The sequence below is a fragment of the Pteropus vampyrus genome, unplaced genomic scaffold, assembly GCF_000151845.1.
Source record: "Pteropus vampyrus isolate Shadow unplaced genomic scaffold, Pvam_2.0 Scaffold82, whole genome shotgun sequence".
NCBI classification, from domain to species: Eukaryota; Metazoa; Chordata; class Mammalia; order Chiroptera; family Pteropodidae; genus Pteropus; species Pteropus vampyrus.
The window spans coordinates 5,387,674-5,400,366 of NW_011888863.1; the positions used below are offsets into that span (position 1 = coordinate 5,387,674).

Genomic DNA, 12,693 nt, shown 5'->3' on the forward strand with positions numbered 1-12,693 from the left:
ATTTCTGTTGTACGGTGCTAGTCTAGACCCTCACTTTCGAAGTTGATTTACCAAAAAGGAGATATTTGCATAACAGAAGCGAGTAACTGAACAAATAATATAGGGAGGAGTCAAGAGAACTAAAGTGTTAAATCAAGCAACATTCAGAGACTGCAATAAACTGATCCACTCTGCAGCCAGGCCAGGAGGACACCTGCAGAACAAAGGAAGATTTCTGCTGGGATTGCTAACAACCCATTCCCCACACAGTGCAGGAGAAACAGGAAAAAAAGAGTCTTTAACTGGCAGCCCTACCCAAATAGAATCGTTCATTCCCTATGGCTAAAACCATAGGGAACCAATGGATTAAAGGCTAGGAACTGCCAGTAAGCCTTTCACTCTACATACTCTTCCCTTTCCCCTTCCTCTCTGTATGTCTATATCAAAGGAAATGGGTAAACAAAGTCTTTAAACTGTAACTCACAGGAACTAAAGAAAGATATATAAGCTGAATTCCCCGGACACTCTGGGTTCCTCTCACTGCCCTTACTCTAGCTGTCTTTCCCTTGGTACTCTTTACTTTGTCTCTCTCACTGCCTTCATTTCTCTTAGGCTCTCTCACTCACACTCTGCCTCTGAGAGGAGACACACCATGCCCCTTGGAGCGTTGTCCCTTTTCTAATAAACTTTCCTTTTGACTCTGACTTAGCGCATGTGTTGAATTCTTTCTACACTCTCCACCAAAGGACCCTCTTCTTCTCTCAGTGCATGGCTTGGCCTTCCCTCAACTAAGGGGAATTTGCCCTGTTCTGTGTCACAAGGATAAAGACTAAACTAATGTTTTAGCGAAATACTTTAGCGTGTAGACATTAACAGACAATGTCTGTTGAGGTATGTGGCCATCCCCTCACCGTGCTCTCCACACGTGTATTTTTCCCTACTGCAACATTGATTCAGTTGGGATTATTATGACTTCTTAGTAATTTTATGGCAAACTTCAGAAATCTGTTTTCTGCATCTCTATCTCAAGAAATTTTTCAAATGATTGAATAATATATTCCTTTCTTTCTTTTTTGGTGGGGAGGCGTTTATTTTATCTATAGCAGCCTTATACTTCAAGGTCTCAGATGAGTAGGAATTTCTGTAAGAGGGCCTTTAGTAAAAATTCTGAAAGTTATGTTTTTGCTCATTGTATTTCGGCTGCAACTGTGAATAGGCTGTCTGATGCCCTCAAGAGTCCCTCTTGAGGTGCTACTAGCACTTGCAGATGTAGTTTGGAGGTTGTTTCCTGGTGGCTCCATGGTAAGAAAAAACATTTATGCCCGATTTTTCCCAATCTTGGACATGATCACAAGAAAAACCTTTAACGGCTGAGATTCTCACCTCCAGCTTTGCAGGACTAGCGTGTGGACTAGCATTTGCTCAAAAAGAGCCCATCAGTGAGAATTTAGAAGTATTTTGGCTTTGAATTGCATTACAGGTGGAGCAAGGTGAAAAAAACTGGCTTAGCACCTTGTCTTCCTATTTTTTCCATGGCATCCACATTTTCGAAATACAATTATATTGTATTTGCAGTGATTTCCCCACAATTATGAAATATGGAAAAATGATATATACTCAAATTTGTTGAATAATTGGGTGCTGGGAATAATTTTCAACTAATCAATTAAATAGCTTATCTTTATGACAGTTTTCTCTGCTTTCCTTATGATATTTTAATGCTATTAATAATCTCTTTATAGCAAATAGAGATTCATTATTTTGGAGTGTTTTCCCCTGGCTAAACATACTTTTGATAGGCATGAAACCATTCTATTTCCATTCAGTAAATATAATTTTAGTGTCTCTTGACCTATGACAAAGCTGTTTCTAAGAATTGTAAACTTGCTTATGTGACATATTGCTTTTCACTGTGCACCCTATTTACACTGCGGAACTCAATGAAATACAAAGCAAAATTGATTTTTTTCTTTCTACTTGAATTCAAATAACAACTGGTAAATAAGAATAAAACATTTTCTTTATCTTTATAAATAATATGCCATGTATCGGCTTGCAACTTCCCTTTGTGATCACAATTGCCTTTATTGAACATCTAAGATGAACAAGTTTTTTGAAATTATTAAACATCATTATCATTAGAAATATGAATAAAGGCCCACAGTCTTTTATTGCAGAAGATTGACACCCCCTGGTGTTTTAAGCAGCAAGCATCATTTGAGGTGCCTATTATCAGGCTGACTCATTATTCTTGTTCTAAATTTATATTTTACCTTTTCCTCACTCTCTCTCCTTATTCATAACATTTATGATACAGAACTGTGAATTCTCTGAGAGAATCATGAAAAGTTAACACGACATTCTTCAAGTTAGAATGACAGACTATGTGACCTAGAAGTTATATTCCAAGTTATTTCATTAGAAGTCCAGTTATTCTATGGGAACAAAAGTGAAGTTATTGATTTTTAAGGTAGAGAAATTCTGTCTCTAAGCCTCTGTCGATGATGTACTGAGTTGGAATTGTCTGGTCCCCATGTGCCCATCATAATAACCATAGGCAGTACACTGTAAGCCGGCTGGAAAAGGTACCTGTGCATCTCAGAGGGGACAAATACATCCCCAGGGGCATATGGGCATGGCATGTTTTAGAAAATCAGTTTCCAGAGCCTTAACTTCCACCTGGAGACTTTCTAAAATTGACCTGCCTGCGAATGTACTTGCAGTTATGGCACCATAATGATTTTTTCCCCTTTTTTCCTGTTCACAGAGAGTTTTTCTTCTTTACAAACTTAAGTCAACATTCTCACTCATCCAGTATTGTACAAATCCATCACAACTCTTTTGTAAAAACCTGATGCACAAGTGAAGACAATCTGAAGTACTCAGACCAACAAAACTGCCTTTAATCAAGGCCCCACCAAACCAAAGTCCACCTCATCTCTTTCTTCAAGTCTCTTTCTCAAAAGGATAAAGCATGGCATTAGAAATAGGGCATTTGGGCCTGTGCTGGGTTTTCTGAATTCAGAAAGGAGATAGTTTTTATGAAAATGGGTATCATAGGTTTATTCAAATTAAAAACATAAAGCCAGACTTAGTGACAGAAAGCACATCTGATTTGCAATTGGTTTGTTAATGAAGGCTGGCTTTCTCAATTAAGCTAATAGATATTTTTCATAAATTGAATGAGTTAAAGCTCCACATTTTGATGAAAATATTTTAAAACTTAGTATTTACATTACATACAAAATATAATAAATATATTTTAAAGTATTTTATTTAAAATATTCTATATATTTAAGTATTATTTTGGCAAAGGTATAGTAAAATAACAATATTTCCGTTTGACAGCCCATTGTAAGTTTGCTGGATTAATCAAGATGTCTTTAAGTGACAGATAACAGAAATAAGCAAAAATTTCTTTGATAAAAATAAAGCCTCATGGAATATTTTTCAGAAACTGGACAAATAGATAACTCTAATGTCACAGTTTCAAATCATTTGCATCAGGTGGGTTCCAATTATTTGCTTTTGACAAAGGAATTGAGTTTTCAGCTGCTACAACATTAAAAACAGTTTTGATGATAAATCACTATGTGAATTTTGAAATTCTGAAAAGAGTTCAAACAACTGAGCCATCATCACTAGATCACAATTCCTCCCATTCTTATATACATGGACAATTTGTAAAGAAAAAATGCTGCCCACTGTTTTGTTCAAGCAGTAGGTAACATTTGCTCACAGATACAAGAGCAAGAGCCCCAAAAGGACATTTTTACATTCAATATGTAATTATCAAAATTTGTTGTGTATGCATATGTGTGTGTGGTTTGATCAAGGCTATTTTAATAACAAATATAGTGACAACTTAATTCATATTAAAGTTTTTTAATACTTAAAGTCTTCTAGCTATAGAAAACTAAAATTTTTTAATTTATATACATATCTATGATGAGAGATGAAACAATTGAGAGATTTCCCAGCATAAATACATCTTAAAGCAAGCTAAAATGGTAGTCATGGAACAGAAATATTTCCTTCAAGAGAAAAGGAAGGATGTAAAATATCCCAGCTGTTATAAAAGAGCTTCTTCATGTTTGTATAAGTGAAAGATAATAGAGTTTCACATTACTATGGCATTTAGATTCCACTGGGTACGATTAATGCAGTGATATTAAGGTTTTATTTTAAAATGTCAGATATGCAATGAACTGGAAATCCTATTTAAAATTATGAGGCAAATTTAAATATTAACCTAAAATATGAGAGAAGATACAGTTTTAAAAAATTCTTTTATGAAGCAAAAATGCTTCTGCTGTAAACCCTATAGAATTTCTTACAATGGGTCATTGTCGGTATGTTGAACATTGCTTAAATACCAGCATTATACTACGGACAAGTAACTTGTTTTCGTTCAGTTGAAACTTGTGCTTCGAGTACCTTGAGACAATTATTAGGAGAAGGAACAAATGAGTTGGGCAGGTAACCATCTAATACAACACTTGCAGAGAGGGATGCATGAAACTGCAGGTAACCTTGGGCAGAGTGATCTCAAGTTGATAGAATGTAGGTCGGTTTCCAAGGGAAAAAATCCTATTAGTGAAATAACCTTTTAAAAAAGTTTCAGAAGGCTTTGGTACTAAGTGAAAAGAATTTATGGGCACAGGATAAAAGGGGTGACAGACTAGGAGCAGATATTCATTTAGAGAAGGATATTGGAGAAGGCCATTTGCATTCATAAGACGGGAGAGGTATAGGAAGAAGCCAAGGAAATTGTTTGGTGAGACAAATTAAACTGGAAAATGAAAAACAAGGGACTCATTTTTAAAAAGCAGAGCTCAGTTCCGGTTTTCAAGGAGGAAGATAGAAAAAAAAAAGAAAGATTCACTTTGTACAAAACTAAGGATAAATTATATTTAAAATTTTTTAAATCATGCAGGAATAAAGGAATAATGAGAAATAATTTCTCTTTGTTGAATTAGGAACAAGAAATAGAACATAACTGATAAAAGGATGGGAAAAAAAATTTTAACACTTTTTTTTGGTACTCACGTGACTTCACTAGAGTATTTCAACTGCCATATTAATTAGACACTCAACACCTATTCATAAATGCCTACTGGGTGTAAGGCACTGTCTAGGTACTGGAAGGGTATATGAGCAGGCACAGACTGGTCCCTGACCACAAGTTGCCTAGAGTCCCACAAGAAAGCAAAGGATCAGAAAAGCAACTATAAAAACTAGCAGTTTGTTGTGATACATACAAGAACCTCAGCAGGGAGAGAAATTGACTCCAACTTGGATAGGCAAGGAAAAATTTATTCATTTATTCATTCTTTCCATAAACATTCATGCACATGTTTATTGCCAGCACAGATTGCTCGGTGCAAGACCCTGTCCTCACCCATATGCCAGGCCTGGTGATATATGGTAGGATTTCCTGAAAGTGCTGATGGCCTGTGGTGTCAGCCTAGCCCAATCCACCTCTCTGGTCTTGGCAGCCTACAGTTTGAAGCAGAAATATGTTTTGTGTGCATTTTTCTTTGACTGTGAGTTGACCAAATTCCTTTTTTTAATTCCTCAGTATCCCACAATTTAGCATTTCATTATAAAAGAATGAAGTCCACCTGACTGAGTGTGGCATTCAAGGCTTTTTATGTTCTAGCCCAAATTTCTCTGCCTGTTTTGCTTCCCATCACCCTCTCTCTATACCTACACTTTCATATACTCCAGGTCCTTGTCATTTTCTGCCTCTCCGTCTGGAAACACCCCATATGCTTTAGACTCCTGTTCCTTAGCTCCTCTTGTTCCTTAGACTGCCTGGAATGCACCTTTTTCTTTCTGGCCTTGAATGCACGTTGCCTTCACTTCCTGAAATCCTTCTCATCTGTCTTTAAGTCCCCGTTCACAGGCCAGCTCTTCCACAAAGCTTTCCCAGATTCTCCAATCCGAAGTAGTTTCATTCTTCTGTCTTCCTGTGACAACTATTTCTTCTCTTAAGGCATGTGAAGTTTCCTGGTATCATATTTAATATATTCTTTTGACTCTCCTCCAGAGCACAAACTCCTTAAGACACTCTCATTGGCACAATATGAAGCAAATAGGAGGAACTTGGGAAAAATTTCATGGACTGAAATAAAACACAATTACTGAACATGGTGATGCTCACTAATGTGAACCTGGTGTAGGGTCACATTAGTTGGTTATAAGCACCTTATCTATCAGAGCTCTAATTTCCTCATAATTCCCAGCACAAGCTGGGACATAGGGAAGATGGTCAATAAATGTTTGGTGCTTGTATCTGAATGTTCTGTGGTAGCCAGAGAGGCCAGAAGAACAGCTTCTTTGTGTAGTCACTCACATCAATTGACCTTAGATCTGGTATCAGTGCTAGCCATTCTAACACTAGTTTCCTCTCTGAGTCTCTGCTACATGAGACATTACAGTCTTTGTAGCAGAAAACATTCGACTGGTACTTTCTGCTGCTGCTGAGGCTTCCCAGTAGCTCCTAACTGGACTGTGGGATGAGAAGCAGAGCTTCAAGGCATCATTAAAGCATGAGTCATGATTGCCCAGTGTGTGATTGCCTCATTCCAATTTGCTACGCCCGGGAGCATTGCAGGTCATGGTTACCTGTGTTTGTATATCTTCATGTGCAGTGATGAGTGCTCAACCTGACCCAGGCACCTGGCTTTGCTCCAGGACCTTGCTGCTGGTGAGCCTGGTTCTCTGTTTAACCTTCAGAAGGCCTTGGAGGTGATGCTGAGCTAAGTGCTCAAGGAACCTGTGTGTACATGTTTCAGATCTGGACCTCACAGCTGCTCTGCTCATAATCATGGCCTGCCAGACTGTGAGTCGGAGCTGGGTCTTGACTCCATGGTGACACTACACTTTCCTTGCCCGCCTCCTTTAAATCGTGCCATCCTTCCCAATTTCCTACTTCCTCTCAGATTCATGTATCAATGGACTGTGTTTTAGCAGCAGCAGCACTATGGTAATAACTTTCAGCTCTATGCTCTCAATGAAAATATTTGTCTGTGCTCAGGGTATTTTTGGTGTAGGTCAGCAAAGAATTTCTTTTTTTACGTGACTTGGTGTCAATCTATATGTGTGAATGTAATTAAATTCCTTTTTATTTCAATTTATAATAGCTTTATTACACAATGTAATAAAGTTAGTCTTTAGCAACACTCATGTGAACTTTAAATTAATAAATTAATTTACACAAACACTCAATGAAGCAGGTTCAATGTTGTGTGGCCCCACCTCTTTCTATGAAGTAGAAGGGTGATGAGAAAGATCCATCAAGATTTATGAAGCATCTACTTTGTGTATGTTCTCTCAAATACAACAATCACGTAAAGTGGGAGATGGAAGGTGTTCTGCTCATCTGAAGATGACAAGCTGAGGTTGAGAAAGTTTAAGAAGCAACTTGTCCCTGGATGGACAACTAGCAGGTGAAAGAGCATTCATTCAAATCTTGAGTGATCAAACTCCAACACCCATGCTCATTAAACTGCCTCTCGTTTATAACTGCAAAGTGGATTTATCTTATGAAGATAATTATCAATTTATTTCCCAGAAAATTATTATCAGCTAACTCATAATTGATTCCCCATCTCTGCTCTTTTTTCTGCTTTAAATCACCTCCGCTTTAAATCCCTCCCTTAGTGAACTCTGGTTCACCCTTTACAGTTAACTCAAAATGTGACTTCATCTTTGAAGCACTCTCTGAACCATATCTCACCTCCACTTTCAACAGAATTAATTCGTTCTTCTACTATGTAGTTGTTTGTAAATGTGCCTTAATTTTAGCAATGCATTATGGTTAGTCATTTATGCATCTCTTCTCAACCACTTATTTTAATCACTGTGATACCCCAGAGTCCAGCACAATGACTGCACTCGGCATTTGCTCAAAAACTATTTCTGAGAAAAATAATTGAATGGATGAATTGTGATTATTTAAATTGACTCTCCATCAAAGAAAGTTGAAGATTAAGTAAGTATTCAAAATCCTACACCATCATCCCTCAACTCCTCCCTATGTAAAGTCGTTGTTAAATCTGTGACCATGAGCATCTACCCAAGATAGGGGTGCAGCTTCTCTGCCAGGAAAAGCTCAGGGAGCTTCCTGGGGGCCAGGGACAGGACACCTGAGCAAACAGTGCTAATGGCTTCCCGGCAGGACACCTGATTCCAGTTTGTGAACAATGATCTTTGGCTCAGGTTATTGACCTGCATCTGTATGATACATTCCCACAAATGATCCAGTGTCTCTGTTTGAGAAATGCTATTCTAAACCAGTTTAGACCTTGTGATATCTCATTATGATCTTGATTATATGGAGTGGTGCCATGGAAATCTTAAGTGAAATAAACCTAAAGTCTCTGATTACAAGAGGATCAATTGCTGCTCTTTGGTTTAATCTTGTTCCTTCCAGCTTTCCCAGTGGGTGGTTGGTATATTCTAGGGGTGCCATGAGGCCTGAGGTATATGTTGTGGAGTATGCATGCCTGAACAATTTTACATGCGCTGACATGGACAGGCCTGAGTTACAAAAAGATAGAGCTAGAACTCTGTCTTCCTCATTAGGACACATTTTCATTTGTAGTTTACATGAGGACGTGGAGGTTTGTTGAGTTTAAGAGCCTTGAACTAGATAGTGGCCAAGTAGGAGTGGATCTCTGTCATTACATTTGAGGCCTGGATTCATTATATCTCTTTAAGCCTCCTCCATGTTGATACTGACACTTTTTGATTGGTCATTTGTGGTGGCCCACACAGGCCTATGTAGTCCTCTGGCTGAGCACTCTTAAAACTGCTAGCTCCAGTGCGAGCAGCTTTCTGAGTGAGGTTGCCAGTGAGCCTTGTCTGGGTCCACAGGTGTTGCTAACAGTTGGGTTGCACAAGGCATAAGTAGAGAGGAGAAAAGAAAGAGGTGGCAGGAAAGAGGAATTCTGAGCCAGCCCTTGTGATGGGAGCAGTGATCTGGGATCACATGAGTGGGCAAGGATGATATCCCAAAACTACCCAGACTGGCGTTGCTAGTACCCAACAGGTGAATACTTGCCCCAAGACCTGTTTTTGTGGCAATTCAGCATGAAGTATAGGCATAGCCATGTCTTTCAAAGATCTATTTTATATCCTCTATGATTTGGCTTTAGGCAAGTGATCACAGAAGGAAAGCTCTCGTGTTTGTAACATGCCATAATTGCATGGATACATTTTATAGCTAAAGATACATACTGAAAGATATATCCCACACATTCTTTGCCCTAAGCTCTTTTTCCTTATTCCCAGACCCTTGCACCCTCTCTATGAGCACCATTTACAGTCTCTTAGACCCTCCTACTCTTTCTCCTTTTGGAGCCCCTGGGCAAATACTTGTGTTTTGACTAGAAGGCAATGAGGCACATTGTTTTTAATATCAAAGATACCCATCATTAAGCCTATTAGAACTAATGACACCAGTAATTAAGCTTATTAGAATTCTACAAACTACACAGAAAGATCAGTTGATATTTTTTAGTCACATCTTATATTGAAATAAAAATTTCATTTTGTAGCCTATTTTCATTTTTTAAAATTAAACTTATGCATTTTTACCTGTTGGTTACTGATGGTAAGAATGGCTCATACATATTAGAAGTTTGAGCACATACTGCGTGATTTTCTTCCTCTATTAAATCCATAAATAGCAGCCATTTGACATGCAGACTTTTTTTTTAATAGCAGTAATTATAAGGTCTTATCTCTTTTGAACTTTATATTTTGGAGTTGATTTATTCTGCTGCCTTGTCAGATAAAGAATTTTATCTGAATTATCTGATTTCTTAAAATTTCCTATGTCTTTACTCTCCTTGCCATAAAGATGACAGAAGCACTATTGGGTGGCAACAAGCTGAGGTGAGTCATTACATCTGATCACCTTCCTAACTGGGCATGTGATCCTTGCAGACTGCTTAATAGCCTGGTGCTCTGTAAATCTCAGCACGAGAAACAAAAGCAAGGAGCCCTGTTATCACTTAGATCCAAGCTCTTGCCAAATGTGAATTTTACTGCAAAGACCCAATGGTGTCCTGAAAACTATGAGTCAGGAGATCTCCCTTTGGCTTATATGAGAATGCCTTTTCTCTCAACCAATCGGAATAATTGCAGTGCCTGCCTTATTTTTTTAGAGAGTGACCTATGAACCCCTTTTGCTTTCCATTTTTTTCCTGCATCCAGCTTGTCTCTGCCTCCTAACATCTTTCTGGTTTGCCTCACTGACCACAAACGGATATGACAACTGACTGCAGATGTGCTCTCTCATTTGGTCCAGTCCAGAGTTATTTTAATGTCCCCATCGAAGTCTTGTCTCCTCTGGTCTCAGAACTCTCCAGCCCACTGTTACCTACACTCTTTTCTCTCCTTGCAACCTCACAGGTCTTTCTCAAGGGGGATAATTGTCTCTTTTGTTCTCTGAATAATCCTTCTTGACCTTCTTCATAATAAACTAGCAGAAGTGCTATAAAAGGAGTAATACTATTGATATGTAGCTTAGAAGGCCTATTACTCATAATTTCCAATTCTGTGCCTTTCAAAACATTTACCACTTCGAGCAAGTCTGCATACATGGAAACTGTCATTCATTAAATGTGTACCCTGTGTGTCTGGTACTCTGCTGGGCATTAGCATTGAAGCCAAATACAAGACACATATGATTCCTGCCCTCAAAGGCTATGTAGTCTGATAGAGAATGCAGACACCACATAGTAGTTATAGTAAAATTGATCACAGTTGTGATAAGTGCTACAAAGGGAAAGTTCTAAAGGCCGTGAAAGTGTATAACAGGGAGACTGGCCTTTAACAGTTAATGTCTTTTGAATTCTGACTATCTACCACCCAAGCTTCACGCACTCCTGTAAGATAAGGGCTGTTACTTTTTTCATTTTACAGATAAAGAAACTGAGACCAAAAGAATAAGCAGCCCAAAATGAAATAGCTACTGAAAGATGTACCCAGGGTCTGGACCCAAGTTTGTGTGACTCTAAAGACTATGTCACAAACCCGTGCAACCCTCTGCCTCCCATGAAAGGAACAGGACAAGAGTCAGGAGACCTTCTAGCACATCTGCTGTCAAGGTCTGAGGTCATCTTTGTATCGTGAAACAGTTATAGTAGATTCAGGGTTCTTAGTGTTTGAGGGGTCACGGGCCGTGTGAAAAAAAAAAAAAGATAGCCATAAACTTAGATATTCCTGTCATAGAGAGGTGCCTTGGAATGCTCAATCTGAGAGAAGCCAACCACCAGACAAGAGGTCTGACCACCCTGAGACTGCCATACTATAAGGAAGTTCAAACTATCAGTGTGCAAAGGCTGCGTTGAGAAAGAGAGATACCCAGCTTTCCTTAGCTCTCACAGCCACCTGGAAGCTGGTTGGAAATACAGACTTTGAAGACTCTCAGCCTCCACCATGCCATGGGGGATTGGGGTCAAGTCACTGGCAAAGGCTTAGCTCAGTGACTCAGCCCTTTTCCCACTTGTGTGTCTGACTGGTCTCCTGTTAAACTCTGAAGGGTGGGGAGCTTCTTTCATGTTTGTGTCTGCTAAAAATCTGTCTACTGAATGATTCTTTATAGCCTTCTAGGTGGGACATTTTTGCTAATATGTTGAGATAAATGCCAACATTAATAGATTACTTTTTCTTTTTAATCTCCAAGCCCTGGGTTCATTGGAGAATGAGCCTGACTAAACAACATGTCACAGCCCTGCTGAAATGAGCTAGACATTTACCAAGTTGACACTTTTGAGTGAGGAGAGCAACCTCCCCTCTTTTGAAAAGAAAGCTATTAATATTTTTAATGTAGAAATGTACTTAGTATTAAAATTATTTGAGGGACCTGTGCTTGTACTTTTGGAGTAGGACATGGGTTGGATAAGCTTGATAAAACTTTTCAGAGGTGATACAGACTATGACTAAAGAACTCTGACTCTACAGTCAGAGAGACTGGGGTTTGAATCTTGGCTCTCCCAAATAGTCAGTATTAGGCAAGATATCTCACCTTTCTTAGTCACTTGTTTTCTGTTCTCAAAAAATGGGAGTGTTAATAACAATCATAACAATACAGTCTCTACAGATTTGGCGTGAGGACTAAATACAATAGTACATGTAATAAATAACTACTTAACACGTGAGACAGCTATCATCCTGATCAGCAGCAGCAGCGGCATTGGGATTACTATTCCTGAGAGTTTGTAAATAATGATGGATCCACATTGTATAAGCTGGGAAGGACATTAGGTGGGAATTTTGTTGTTGTATAACTTTCAGAGCTGTTTGTGACAAATAATTTCGCATGAATTTGTACTGGGAGCATTGGTACAAGGCTGAAACAAATCTGCCAACAAATCTGAAATAAATCATCAAACATAAGGAAAAAAATATTTTTCTACTAAATACCATTTCTATAGTTGCCTGGAATTATATGCATGCCCATTTAGTTATTGCCTTAAAGGAGAAAACTCTTAATGCATTATGAAAACATTGGACTAAAGATATACAGATTCATCCTGCAATCAGGTAATATTTAAGTTAATTTTGCCTTCTCACTGAATTACTCCACATAATATATTCCTTCCTCATCCTACCCCAAACATTAAATTCATGCCCACGGTTTTTCATTTTCATATTAGAAAGCTTAGTAAATTATAAGAAATATAATTTTTCATGTTA

At 38.3% G+C, this 12,693-nt stretch overlaps 1 long non-coding RNA gene across 1 annotated transcript in view; it reads right to left on the reverse strand.

The window, feature by feature from the left end:
* LOC111741821 overlaps window positions 1–12,693 on the reverse strand; it is a 45,613-nt gene that overhangs the window by 3,465 nt on the left and 29,455 nt on the right. The window lies entirely within an intron of this gene.